Genomic DNA, 16,388 nt, shown 5'->3' on the forward strand with positions numbered 1-16,388 from the left:
CCGGTGGTCCAATCAATGGTGGGGGAATGAAGCCGGAGCCAAGGCAGACCGAGGAGAACCTCAGAGGTACAGTTGGGGAGAATGAAAAATTCAATCCTCTCAAGGTGGGGTCCAATAGACATGAGGAGGGGCTCAGTGCGGTAACGCACGGTGCAGTCCAATCTGGCTCCGTTGACCGCGGAAATGTAGAGCGGCTTGACGAGACGGGTCACCGGGATGCTGAATTTATTAACAAATGACTCCAAAATAAAATTTCCTGAGGCACCGGAGTCCAAGCAGGCCACGGCTGAGAGGGAGGAGCTGGCAGAAGAAGAAATCCGCACGGGTACCGTGAGACGTGGAGGAGCAGACTTGGAACCAAGAGACGCCACACCCACGTGAGCTGGGTGCGTGCGTGCGTTTCCCAGGCGTGGAGGGCGGATAGGGCAATCCACCAAGAAATGCTCGGTACTGGCACAGTAAAGACAGAGATTTTCTTCCCTGCGGCGATTCCTCTCTTCCTGGGTCAGGCGAGACTTATCCACTTGCATGGCCTCCTCGGCGGGAGGCCCGGGCGTAGATTGCAACGGATACTGTGGGAGAGGTGCCCAGAGATCTAAGTCTTTTTCCTGGCGGAGCTCTTGGTGTCGCTCAGAAAAACGCATGTCAATGCGGGTAGCTAGATGGATGAGTTCTTGCAGATTGGCAGGAATCTCTCGTGCGGCCAGCACATCCTTGATGCGACTGGATAGGCCTTTTTTAAAGGTCGCGCAGAGAGCCTCGTTATTCCAGGATAGTTCTGAAGCAAGAGTACGGAATTGTACGGCGTACTCGCCAACGGAAGAATTACCCTGGACCAGGTTCAACAGGGCAGTCTCGGCAGAAGAAGCTCGGGCTGGTTCCTCGAAGACACTCCGGAGTTCAGTGAAGAAGGCCTGGACTGTGGCAGGATCATTGCGGTCCCAGAGCGGTGTGGCCCAAGACAAGGCCTTTCCTGAGAGAAGGCTTACTACGAACGCCACCTTAGACCGTTCTGAAGGAAACAAGTCCGACATCATCTCCATATGCAGGGAACACTGAGACAAAAATCCACGGCAGAGTCTGGAGTCCCCATCAAATTTGTCCGGCAGGGACAAGCGGAGGCTAGGAGCGGCCACTCGCTGCGGAGGAGGTGCAGGAGCTGGCGGAGGAGATGGTTGCTGCTGTAGCAGAGGCAGAAGTTGCTGTAACGTGGCGGTCAACTGCGACAGCTGCTGTCCTTGTTGGGCAATCTGCTGCGATTGCTGAGCGACCACCGTGGTTAGGTCAGCGAGACTTGGCAGCGGCACCTCAGCGGGATCCATGGCCGGATCTACTGTCACGATTCCGGCTGGCAGGTAGTGGATCCTCTGTGTCAGCGAGGGATTGGCGTGGACCGTGCTAGTGGACCGGTTCTAAGAGGCTACTGGTTTTCACCAGAGCCCGCCGCAAAGCGGGATGGTCTTGCTGCTGCAGTAGCAACCAGGTCGTATCCACTAGCAACGGCTCTACCTCGCTGACTGCTGAGAAGGCGTGGGACAGAAGGACTAGGCAGAGGCAAGGTCAGACGTAGCAGAAGGTCGGGGGCAGGCGGCAAGGTTCGTAGTCAGGAAGGGTAGCAGAAGATCAGGTACACAGGCTTTGGACAACACTAAACGCTTTCACTGGCACAAGGCAACAAGATCCGGCAAGGGAGTGCAAGGGAGGAGACTAGATATATCCAGGGAACAGGTGGGAACCAATTAAGCTAATTGGGCCAGGCACCAATCATTGGTGCACTGGCCCTTTAAGTCTCAGAGAGCTGGCGCGCGCGCGCCCTAGAGAGCGGAGCCGCGCGCGCCAGCACAAGACAGCAGGGGACCGGGACGGGTAAGTGACCTGGGATGCGATTCGCGAGCGGGCGCGTCCCGCTGTGCGAATCGCATCCCCAACGGCCATGACAGTGCGGCGCTCCCGGTCAGCGGGACCGACCGGAGCGCTGCAGGGAGAAAGACGCCGTGAGCGCTCCGGGGAGGAGCGGGGACCCGGAGCGCTAGGCGTAACAATGGAGACAATGAGAAGGACATGAACTCCATTGATGGAGACAATGAGAAGGACATGAACTCCATAAATGGAGACAGTAAGAAGGACATGAACTCCATAGATGGAGACACTGAGAAGGACATGAACTCCATAGAGGGAGACAGTGAGAAGGATATGGACTTCATAGATGGAGACAATGAGAAGGACATGAACTCCAAAGATGGAGACAATGAGAAGGACATGAACTCCATTGATGGAGAAAGTGAGAAGGATATGAACTCCATAGATGGAGACAGTAAGAAGGACATGAACTCCATAGATGGAGACAGTAAGAAGGACATGAACTCCATAGAGGGAGACAGTGAGAAGGATATGGACTCCATAGATGGAGACAATGAGAAGGACATGAACTCTATAGATGGACACAGTGAGAAGGACATGAACTCCATAGATGGAGACAGTGAGAAGGACATGAACTCCATAGAGGTTGACAGCCACAAGGATCATGAACCCAATGGCTGGAGACAATCATGAAGATCACCAATGTGATGACAGAGGTTATTATGTAGATGGAGTCAATGAGAAGAACATGAATTCAACAGATGTTGATAAGCACAAGAATAATGAACCCGATGGAGACAATCATGATCATAAAGGCATCACTGAGAAGCCAGAAGAACCAAGCAGAAGCAGGACATTCTGGAGGAAGGATTGTCTTCTTATCCTCTCAGTCATCAGATGGACCTCTCAGAATAACCTCTCTTTTCTTCTGCACTTTTCATGGCATGACTTTGTCAAGAGGCATAAAAACTCAATACAACGAGATAACTCCTGGAGATTTTGTTTCATGTTCAGCGCCACATTCAGCTCGGCCTAAACCCCACTGATTCTAATCAGTCAAATGAGAAAATATGGCTTAATGGTTATATTAGTCTTGGAACAGATTCAGCCCAGATGAGATGATATTGCATCACGTGTCTTAGTATAACAGGAAAGAATAATATCTGCATGGATGTAATACAGATGTCGGTGTCTGAGGAGGTTGTACAAGATTAGAAAAACATGGCTGATTTCCTCTACAAAAATCACCATACAAGTCCACAGGTTGTGTATGGTATTACAGCTCACACACACTCATTTCGGTTTAGCAAAATTGCTAAACCAGGCACAACCTAAGACCAGGCGCGGTGCTGTATCTGAAGGAAAGCATGTATGAAGTGGCCCATGACCAGGACTTGCCCCTTAATAACTAATGAGTGCTGTGAGCTAGAAAATAATGCTCTGAATATATGAGTTGATTCCAAGATTTCCCATGAGCTCTGATGGAGGTCCACCAACATTAAGGAATCATAACCCTTCACCTAGCTGCCACCAACTCTTCATATTTCCAATACGTTACGAGAATGTGGAACCAACATATATCCGCTCTACCAGATCTTGTGAGATGACATCATTATCTTTGTTTGGCCCCATGGTGAAAGTAGCTTAAACATTATCACAGGAGAGAAAAGTGGAGACTATCTTCCCCAGATGAGGGTCTGTAATGGCCCCATTAATGGTCACCCCTGACCATTGTTAAAGGGGTACTCCGGTGGAAAAATCAACTAGTGCCAGAAAGTTAAATAGATTTGTAAATTACTTCTATAAAAAAAATCTTAATCCTTCCAGTACTTATCAGCTGTTGCATACTACAGAGGAAATTCTTTTCTTTTTGGATTTCCTTCCTGTCTGTCCACAGTGCTCTCTGCTGACACCTCTGTCCCTGTCAGGAACTGTCCAGAGCAGGAGAAAATCCCCATATCAAACATAAGCTGCTCTGAAAAGTTCCTAAAATGGAATTTCCTCTGTAGTATTCAGCGGCTAATAAGTACTGTACAGATTAAGATTTTTTAATAGTAGTAATTCACAAATCTGTAATCAGAGTACCCCTTTGAGGGCCCAAACATGTCATTCTGTAAACCACTGCTGTTCTCATGGTAACAATGCAGGGATGTCCATCCCTCGAGATGTCTACTACCTATCAGTCCAGGAATGTACAGGAAACATGACTATGAGCCTCATCCATCGTTAAGAAGAACTCTTCTCCATAGAGTTAATGATCTAAACTAATGTATGTTCCAGAAAAGACCCAGACATTCATGTTACGTCTTCATCCTCGGATTCCTGTGGGAAGACGGTAATTGAGTTACTTATCGAATTCTCCAACAACCATCTATAAATATCTCCAGAATCCATACTGCGCTGTGAGAGAAGATTCCAGTAAAGGAAACTAAATATAGGGATCATGGAAACCAATTCCTAAATAGGTTCTCCACTAAACAAATGGCACTTATCTCTTCCTGTAGGATAGAACACTGTTAAGGGGATTCTGGAGGAGATTTATCAAAACTTTTGGAGAGGAAGAGAAGTGCAGTTGCCCATAGCAACCCGATTTTTTTTCATTTTTAAAAAGGCCTCCAAATAAAATGAACCCCACATGGTAGAGAAATTATATCCTTGGCTAGTCTAGTCCTAGTGACAAGGCATTGGTCCTTGTTGCTCCAATCACTGGATCTAATGTGGGCCCTGCAATCAATCCACAGAAAAGTGATCACTGGGTTTTAGGCTGCACTCAGGGCTCAGGGGTCCGATCTCCATATAGGAAAGATCCAAATGATGGGAGAGCAGCAAGTTGTTACAAAGGGGCCAATGTACATAAAATAATGATGGAGGCTCCAGTAGAACCAATCCAAGAAGGTCAATGACCAACATGTCTAAAGAACAATTTACATCAATAATAGATTGGCCCCAACTCGATTTGCACTGGTAAGATCTCTATGGTGTGAATACAGTGAATACCATCCTTCCTTTATCTATGAGGACTAATAACCCCATCTATGCCCATCTATGTCTAACCTGCCCTTACATAACACTTAATGAGTCCTATCTATGTGTATATGTATGTTATATACTGTACACTACTCAAAAAACAATAAAGAGAACACTACGATGACACATCCCAGATCTGAATGAACTAATACTTTCGTCTTTACATAGTTGAATGCACTGACAACAAAATCACACAAAAATTATCAATGGAAATAAAATTTATCAACCCATGTAGGTCTGGATATGGAGTCACACTCAAAATCACAGTGGAAAACCACACTACAGGCCGATCCAACTTCATGTAATGTCCTTAAAAGAAGTCACAATGAGGCTCAGTAGTGTGTGGCCTCCACGTGCCCGTATGACCTCCCTACAATGCCTGGGCATGCTCCTGATGAGGTGGAGGATGGTCTCCTGAGGGATGTCCTCCCAGACCTGGACTAAAGCATCTGCCAACTCCTGGACAGACTGTGGTGGATGGAGCGAGACATGATGTCCCAGATGTGCTCAATCGGATTCAGGTCTGGGGAACGGGTGGGCCAGTCCATAGCATTAATGCCTTCCTCTTGTAGGAACTGCTGACACCCTCAGGCCACATGAGGTCTAGCATTGTCTTGTATTAGGAGGAACCCAGGCCAACCGCACCAGCATATGGTCTCACAAGGGGTCTGAGGATCTCATCTCGGTACTTAATGGCAGTCAGGCTACCTCTGGCAAGCACATGGAGGGCTGTGCGGCTCCCAAAGAAATGCCACCCCACACCATTACTGACCCGCTGCCAAACTGGTCATGCTGGAGGATGTTGCAGGCAGCAGAACGTTCTCCACGGCATCTCCAGACTGTCATGTCTGTCACATGTGCTCAGTGTGAACTTGCTTTCATCTGTGAAAAGCACAGGGCGCCAGTGGTGAATTTGCCAATCTTGGTGTTCTCTGGCAAATGCCAAATGTCCTGCACAGTATTCGGCTGTAAGCATAACCCCCCACCTATGGAGGTCGGGCCTTCATATCACCCTCATGAACTCTGTTTCTTACCGTTTGAGTGGACACATGCACATTAGTGGCCTGCTGGAGTTCATTTTGCAGGGCTCTGGCAGTGCTCCTCCTTACACAAAGGCGGAAGTAGCGGTCCTGCTGCTGGGTTGTTGCTCTCCTACGGCCTCCTCCACATCTTCTGATGTACTAGCCTGTCTCCTTGTAGCGCCTCCATGCTCTGGACACTACGGTGACAGACACAGCAAACCTTCTTGACACAGATCGCATTGATGTGCCATCCTGGATGAGCTGCACTACCTGAGCCTCTTGTGTGGGTTGTAGACTCTGTCTCATGCTACCACTAGAGTGAAAACACCGCCAGCATTCAAAAGTGACCAAAACATCAGCCAGGAAGCAAAGGAACTGAGAAGTGTGTCTGTGGTCACCACCTGCAGAACAACTCTTTATTGGGAATGTCTTGCTAATTGCCTATAATTTTCCACGTGTTGTCTGTTCCATGTGAAATTGATTGTCAATCAGTGTTCTTCCTGAGTGGACAGTGGGATCTCACACAAGTGTCATTGACTTGGAGTCACATTGTTTTGTGTAAGTCTTCCCTTTGTTATTTTGAGCAGTGCATAAACTGATCAGAAAATAAAAAAAACACATCCCACATCAGATCTCAATGAAGTGTTCATTTAGGATGCAAATCTTTACCTATTAAATAATGGAATCCATTGAGAATAAAATGACAGATCATCGGACAATGGGAAACCAAAATCATCGGCCCATCGGGGGCTAGATTCCAAATCACTCTGAAAATAGAAGAAGAAAAACTGAAATCACTGATGGATCCTATCATCATGAATTTCAAAACAACTTAATGCGACTATTGGTGCCACAGGATGCCCCAAAATAGACCGCCCCAGAGGTTCTCAATTGTATTCAGGTCTGAGGAGCATGAGGTTTAGTCAATGACATCCATGCCTTCATCATCCAGGACCTGCCTACATACATTGGTCACATGATCGCAGACATTGTCCAACACCAGAAGGAGCCCAAGATCTACTGAAACCACGGTGACGTATAACAATGGATCTGAGGATGTCATCCTGGTTCCTATCAGCAGGAAGGGTACCGTTGGCTATCACATGGGGTTTTGTGTGACTTTCCATGTATTTGCCTATCCAGACATTCCCTGAGCCACCAAACTAAACATGATGGATGATTATGTTGCAGGCTGCATAATGTTTACCAAGACATCTCCAGAGTCTCTCATGTCTGTCAGACATCCCCAGTGTGAACATGCTCTGAAGACAACTGGGCACTGGGACCTGGTTCTCTGCACTGTGAGTACTGATGGACAAGGGACCTCAATGCCTCCCTCATGGAGTCTGTTTCTGATGGGCATGGTCACAAAAATGAGCATTATCATCCCACTGTAGAGCATTTTATAGGGATTGGATGGTGCTCCTCCACTTCCTTCCGGCACAATGAATTCCTGGGATTGTGTCCTTTTACATCCCTGTCCAGCTCTCCTTATGTAATGGCCCATGTCCTTGTGTCTACTCTAGGCTCTTGAGACTGTGCTGGAAGATACCTCAACCTTCTTGTAACAACACACATGGACTAGCCATCCCGGAGGAGCCGGACGACCTGAGCAACTGGTATGGGCTGCAGTCACCTCCTCATATCTCTGTAGATAGAAGGACGAGAGGAAAACTAGAGAAGAATGGGGGGAACGAAAGAGCGATTGTCTGCGCCCATCACCTGCTGACCCAATCCTTCCTGAGGGTGGTCTTGCTGTTCCTTCTAGTGAACCTACTGCTGTGATATGGATCCACAAAGTGATATCCCTGAAGGGTGACAGACTGGTGTAATAATAGATAGATATACATTCTACATGGAATGGTTCCTGGTCGGACAGTGCTGCCCTTCACCAGGAAGAGCAAAAAGTCAATGATCAAGAAAAGCCACCACAGACATGGCCTTCTAAAATGGTCTACAGAAAAGTCATAAAGTCTATATAACTCCAGCTCAGGAGAAGGTCCCCTAAGTGATATATCATAGTCACTGACTATAGGAAAAGGAAAGTCAATTGTGTAATCTCCAAGAGAAACCATCAAATACTTATCATCTGCGCCATAGAGAACGGGCAGGAAGGAAGAAGATGTCAGCGCTCCATGTCCCTTCCTGGAGCTTTTAGGGAATTTACAGTAGTTTTATACGACACATCAAACCTAAAACACACAAAACCAAGATATAAAGATTGTATGAGACGTAATATATATCTATATATAGTGATATGGACCGTGCTGGTATAACCTGGTATATACTGTATATAATATATATGTACAGCTGGTATAAGTTATATATCTCCTGTATATAGTGATATGGACCATGCTGGTATAACCTGGGTATATACTGGTAATATAATATGTACAGCTGGTATAAGTTATATATCTCCTGTATATAGTGATATGGACCATGCTGGTATAACCTGGTATATACTGTATATAATATATATGTACAGCTGGTATAAGTTATATATCTCCTGTATATAGTGATATGGACCATGCTGGTATAACCTGGGTATATACTGTATATAATATATATGTACAGCTGGTATAAGTTATATATCTCCTGTATAATAGTGATATGGACCATGCTGGTATAACCTGGTATATACTGTATATAATATATATGTACAGCTGGTATAAGTTATATATCTCCTATATATAGTGATATGGACCATGCTGGTATAACCTGGTATATACTGTATATAATATATATGTACAGCTGGTATAAGTTATATATCTCCTGTATATAGTGATATGGACAATTCTGGTATAACCTGGTATATACTGTATATAATATATATGTACAGCTGGTATAAGTTATATATCTCCTGTATATAGTGATATGGACCATGCTGGTATAACCTGGTATATACTGTATATAATATATATGTACAGCTGGTATAAGTTATATATCTCCTGTATATAGTGATATGGACAATTCTGGTATAACCTGGTATATACTGTATATAATATATATGTACAGCTGGTATAAGTTATATATCTCCTGTATATAGTGATATGGACCATGCTGGTATAACCTGGTATATACTGTAAATAATATTAATGTACAGCTGGTATAAGTTATATATCTCCTGTATAAAGTTGAAGTATGGACAATGCTGGTATAACCTGGTATATACTGTATATAATTATATATGTACAGCTGGTATAAGTTATATATATCTCCTGTATATAGTGATATGGACCATGCTGGTATAACCTGGTATATACTGTATATAATATGTACAGCTGGTATAAGTTATATATCTCCTGTATATAGTGATATGGACCATGCTGGTATAACCTGGTATATACTGTATATAATTATATATGTACAGCTGGTATAAGTTATATATCTCCTGTATATAGTGATAGTGGACCATGCTGGTATAACCCTGGTATATACTGTATATAATATATATGTACAGCTGGTATAAGTTATATATCTCCTGTATATAGTGATATGGACCATGCTGGTATAACCTGGGTATATACTGTATATAATATATATGTACAGCTGGTATAAGTTATATATCTCCTGTATATAGTGATATGGACCATGCTGGTATAACCTGGTATATACTGTATTTAATATATATGTACAGCTGGTATAAGTTATATATCTCCTGTATATAGTGATATGGACCATGCTGGTATAACCTGGTATATACTGTATATAATATATATGTACAGCTGATATAAGTTATATATCTCCTGTATATAGTGATATGGACCATGCTGGTATAACCTGGTATATACTGTATATAATATATATGTACAGCTGGTATAAGTTATATATCTCCTGTATATAATGATATGGACCATGCTGGTATAACCTGGTATATACTGTATATAATTATATATGTACAGCTGGTATAAGTTATATATCTCCTGTATATAGTGATATGGACCATGCTGGTATAACCCTGGTATATTACTGTATATAATATATATGTACAGCTGGTATAAGTTATATATCTCCTGTATATAGTGATATGGACAATTCTGGTATAACCTGGTATAATACTGTATATAATATATATGTACAGCTGGTATAAGGTTATATATCTTCTGTATATAGTGATATGGACAATGCTGGTATAACCTGGGTATATACTGTATATAATATATATGTACAGTTGGTATAAGTTATATATATCTCCTGTATATAGTGATATGGACCATGCTGGTATAACCTGGTATATACTGTATATAATATGTACAGCTGGTATAAGTTATATATCTCCTGTATATAGTGATATGGACCATGCTGGTATAACCTGGTATATACTGTATATAATATATATGTACAGCTGGTATAAGTTATATATCTCCTGTATATAGTGATATGGACCATGCTGATATAACCTGGGTATATACTGTATATAATTATATATGTACAGCTGGTATAAGTTATATATCTCCTGTATATAGTGATATGGACCATGCTGGTATAACCTGGTATATACTGTATATAATATATATGTACAGCTGGTATAAGTTATATATCTCCTGTATATAGTGATATGGACCATGCTGGTATAACCTGGTATATACTGTATATAATTATATATGTACAGCTGGTATAAGTTATATATCTCCTGTATATAGTGATATGGACCATGCTGGTATAACCTGGGTATATACTGTATATAATATATATGTACAGCTGGTATAAGTTATATATCTCCTGTATATAGTGATATGGACCATGCTGGTATAACCTGGTATATACTGTATATAATATATATGTACAGCTGGTATAAGTTATATATCTCCTATATATAGTGATATGGACCATGCTGGTATAACCTGGTATATACTGTATATAATTATATATGTACAGCTGGTATAAGTTATATATCTCCTGTATATAGTGATATGGACCATGCTGGTATAACCTGGGTATATACTGTATATAATATATATGTACAGCTGGTATAAGTTATATATCTCCTGTATATAGTGATATGGACCATGCTGGTATAACCTGGTATATACTGTATATAATATATATGTACAGCTGGTATAAGTTATATATCTCCTATATATAGTGATATGGACCATGCTGGTATAACCTGGTATATACTGTATATAATTATATATGTACAGCTGGTATAAGTTATATATCTCCTGTATATAGTGATATGGACCATGCTGGTATAACCTGGTATATACTGTATATAATATATATGTACAGCTGGTATAAGTTATATATCTCCTGTATATAGTGATATGGACCATGCTGGTATAACCTGTATATACTGTATATAATATATATGTACAGCTGGTATAAGTTATATATCTCCTGTATATAGTGATATGGACCATGCTGGTATAACCTGGTATATACTGTATATAATTATATATGTACAGCTGGTATAAGTTATATATATCTCCTGTATATAGTGATATGGACCATGCTGGTATAACCTGGTATATACTGTATATAATATGTACAGCTGGTATAAGTTATATATCTCCTGTATATAGTGATATGGGACCATGCTGGTATAACCTGGTATATACTGTATATAATTATATATGTACAGCTGGTATAAGTTATATATCTCCTGTATATAGTGATATGGACCATGCTGGTATAACCTGGTATATACTGTATATAATATATATGTACAGCTGGTATAAGTTTTATATCTCCTGTATATAGTGATATGGACCATGCTGGTATAACCTGGTATATACTGTATATAATATATATGTACAGCTGGTATAAGTTATATATCTCCTGTATATAGTGATATGGACAATTCTGGTATAACCTGGTATATACTGTATATAATATATATGTACAGCTGGTATAAGTTATATATCTCCTGTATATAGTGATATGGACCATGCTGGTATAACCTGGTATATACTGTATATAATATATATGTACAGCTGGTATAAGTTATATATCTCCTGTATATAGTGATATGGACAATTCTGGTATAACCTGGTATATACTGTATATAATATATATGTACAGCTGGTATAAGTTATATATCTCCTGTATATAGTGATATGGACCATTGCTGGTATAACCTGGTATATACTGTAAATAATATAAATGTACAGCTGGTATAAGTTATATATCTCCTGTATATAGTGATATGGACAATGCTGGTATAACCTGGTATATACTGTATATAATTATAATGTACTACAGCTGGTATAAGTTATATATCTCCTGTATATAGTGATATGGACCATGCTGGTATAACCTGGGTATATACTGTATATAATATATATGTACAGCTGGTATAAGTTATATATCTCCTGTATATAGTGATATGGACCATGCTGGTATAACCTGGTATATACTGTATATAATATATATGTACAGCTGGTATAAGTTATATATCTCCTGTATATAGTGATATGGACCATGCTGGTATAACCTGGTATATACTGTATATAATATATATGTACAGCTGGTATAAGTTATATATCTCCTGTATATAGTGATATGGACAATTCTGGTATAACCTGGTATATACTGTATATAATATATATGTACAGCTGGTATAAGTTATATATCTCCTGTATATAGTGATATGGACCATGCTGGTATAACCTGGTATATACTGTAAATAATATAAATGTACAGCTGGTATAAGTTATATATCTTCTGTATATAGTGATATGGACAATGCTGGTATAACCTAGGTATATACTGTATATAATTATATATGTACAGCTGGTATAAGTTATATATCTCCTGTATATAGTGATATGGACTATGCTGGTATAACCTGGGTATATACTGTATATAATATATATGTACAGCTGGTATAAGTTATATATCTCCTGTATATAGTGATATGGACCATGCTGGTATAACCTGGTATATACTGTATATAATATATATGTACAGCTGGTATAAGTTATATATCTCCTGTATATAGTGATTTGGACCATGCTGGTATAACCTGGTATATACTGTATATAATATATATGTACAGCTGGTATAAGTTATATATCTCCTGTATATAGTGATATGGACCATGCTGGTATAACCTGGTATATACTGTATATAATATATATGTACAGCTGGTATAAGTTATATATATCTCCTGTATATAGTGATATGGACCATGCTGGTATAACCTGGTATATACTGTATATAATATATATGTACAGCTGGTATAAGTTATATATCTCCTGTATATAGTGATATGGACCATGCTGGTATAACCTGGTATATACTGTATATAATTATATATGTACAGCTGGTATAAGTTATATATCTCCTGTATATAGTGATATGGACCATGCTGGTATAACCTGGGTATATACTGTATATAATATATATGTACAGCTGGTATAAGTTATATATCTCCTGTATATAGTGATATGGACCATGCTGGTATAACCTGGGTATATACTGTATATAATATATATGTACAGCTGGTATAAGTTATATATCTCCTGTATATAGTGATATGGACCATGCTGGTATAACCTGGTATATACTGTATATAATATATATGTACAGCTGGTATAAGTTATATATCTCCTGTATATAGTGATATGGATCATGCTGGTATAACCTGGTATATACTGTATATAATTATATATGTACAGCTGGTATAAGTTATATTTCTCCTGTATATAGTGATATGGACCATGCTGGTATAACCTGGTATATACTGTATATAATATATATGTACAGCTGGTATAAGTTATATATCTCCTGTATATAGTGATATGGACCATGCTGGTATATCCTGGTATATACTGTATATAATATATATGTACAGCTGGTATAAGTTATATATCTCCTGTATATAGTGATATGGACCATGCTGGTATAACCTGGTATATACTGTATATAATATATATGTACAGCTGGTATAAGTTATATATCTCCTATATATAGTGATATGGACCATGCTGGTATAACCTGGTATATACTGTATATAATTATATATGTACAGCTGGTATAAGTTATATATCTCCTGTATATAGTGATATGGACCATGCTGGTATAACCTGGTATATACTGTATATAATATATATGTACAGCTGGTATAAGTTATATATCTCCTGTATATAGTGATATGGACCATGCTGGTATAACCTGGTATATACTGTATATAATATATATGTACAGCTGGTATAAGTTCTATATCTCCTATATATAGTGATATGGACCATGCTGGTATAACCTGGGTATATACTGTATATAAGAGATATATGTACAGCTGGTATAAGTTATATTTCTCCTGTATATAGTGATATGGACCATGCTGGTATAACCTGGTATATACTGTATATAATATATATGTACAGCTGGTATAAGTTATATATCTCCTGTATATAGTGATATGGACCATGCTGGTATAACCTGGGTTTATACTGTATATAATATATATGTACAGCTGGTATAAGTTAGATATTTCCTGTATATAGTGATATGGACCATGCTGGTATAACCTGGTATATACTGTATATAATATATATGTACAGCTGGTATAAGTTATATATCTCCTGTATATAGTGATATGGACCATGCTGGTATAACCTGGTATATACTGTATATAATTATATATGTACAGCTGGTATAAGTTATATATCTCCTGTATATAGTGATATGGACCATGCTGGTATAATCTGGGTATATACTGTATATAATATATATGTACAGCTGGTATAAGTTAGATATTTCCTGTATATAGTGATATGGACCATGCTGGTATAACCTGGTATATACTGTATATAATATATATGTACAGCTGGTATAAGTTATATATCTCCTGTATATAGTGATATGGACCATGCTGGTATAACCTGGGTATATACTGTATATAATATATATGTACAGCTGGTATAAGTTATATATCTCCTGTATATAGTGATATGGACCATGCTGGTATAACCTGGTATATACTGTATATAATTATATATGTACAGCTGGTATAAGTTATATATCTCCTGTATATAGTGATATGGACCATGCTGGTATAATCTGGGTATATACTGTATATAATATATATGTACAGCTGGTATAAGTTAGATATTTCCTGTATATAGTGATATGGACCATGCTGGTATAACCTGTGTATATACTGTATATAATATATATGTACAGCTGGTATAAGTTATATATCTCCTGTATATAGTGATATGGACCATGCTGGTATAACCTGGTATATACTGTATATAATATATATGTACAGCTGGTATAAGTTATATATCTCCTGTATATAGTGATATGGACCATGCTGGTATAACCTGGTATATACTGTATATAATATATATGTACAGCTGGTATAAGTTATATATCTCCTGTATATAGTGATATGGATCATGCTGGTATAACCTGGTATATACTGTATATAATTATATATGTACAGCTGGTATAAGTTATATTTCTCCTGTATATAGTGATATGGACCATGCTGGTATAACCTGGTATATACTGTATATAATATATATGTACAGCTGGTATAAGTTATATATCTCCTGTATATAGTGATATGGACCATGCTGGTATATCCTGGTATATACTGTATATAATATATATGTACAGCTGGTATAAGTTATATATCTCCTGTATATAGTGATATGGACCATGCTGGTATAACCTGGTATATACTGTATATAATATATATGTACAGCTGGTATAAGTTATATATCTCCTATATATAGTGATATGGACCATGCTGGTATAACCTGGTATATACTGTATATAATTATATATGTACAGCTGGTATAAGTTATATATCTCCTGTATATAGTGATATGGACCATGCTGGTATAACCTGGTATATACTGTATATAATATATATGTACAGCTGGTATAAGTTATATATCTCCTGTATATAGTGATATGGACCATGCTGGTATAACCTGGTATATACTGTATATAATATATATGTACAGCTGGTATAAGTTCTATATCTCCTATATATAGTGATATGGACCATGCTGGTATAACCTGGGTATATACTGTATATAAGAGATATATGTACAGCTGGTATAAGTTATATTTCTCCTGTATATAGTGATATGGACCATGCTGGTATAACCTGGTATATACTGTATATAATATATATGTACAGCTGGTATAAGTTATATATCTCCTGTATATAGTGATATGGACCATGCTGGTATAACCTGGGTTTATACTGTATATAATATATATGTACAGCTGGTATAAGTTAGATATTTCCTGTATATAGTGATATGGACCATGCTGGTATAACCTGGTATATACTGTATATAATATATATGTACAGCTGGTATAAGTTATATATCTCCTGTATATAGTGATATGGACCATGCTGGTATAACCTGGTATATACTGTATATAATTATATATGTACAGCTGGTATAAGTTATATATCTCCTGTATATAGTGATATGGACCATGCTGGTATAATCTGGGTATATACTGTATATAATATATATGTACAGCTGGTATAAGTTAGATATTTCC

General features: G+C 38.9%; 1 long non-coding RNA gene across 1 annotated transcript in view; it reads right to left on the minus strand.

The window, feature by feature from the left end:
- Window positions 1-4,979: 4,979 nt before the first annotated feature.
- The window catches only part of LOC130297552 (uncharacterized), a 55,433-nt gene continuing 44,024 nt past the window's right edge, over window positions 4,980-16,388 (minus strand). The window contains exon 3 of the long non-coding RNA XR_008849579.1: window positions 4,980-8,101. This is a non-coding gene — a long non-coding RNA (uncharacterized LOC130297552). The remainder of the gene's footprint in view (window positions 8,102-16,388) is intronic.

The sequence above is a fragment of the Hyla sarda genome, chromosome 13 (genome assembly GCF_029499605.1).
Source record: "Hyla sarda isolate aHylSar1 chromosome 13, aHylSar1.hap1, whole genome shotgun sequence".
NCBI classification, from domain to species: domain Eukaryota; kingdom Metazoa; phylum Chordata; class Amphibia; order Anura; family Hylidae; genus Hyla; species Hyla sarda.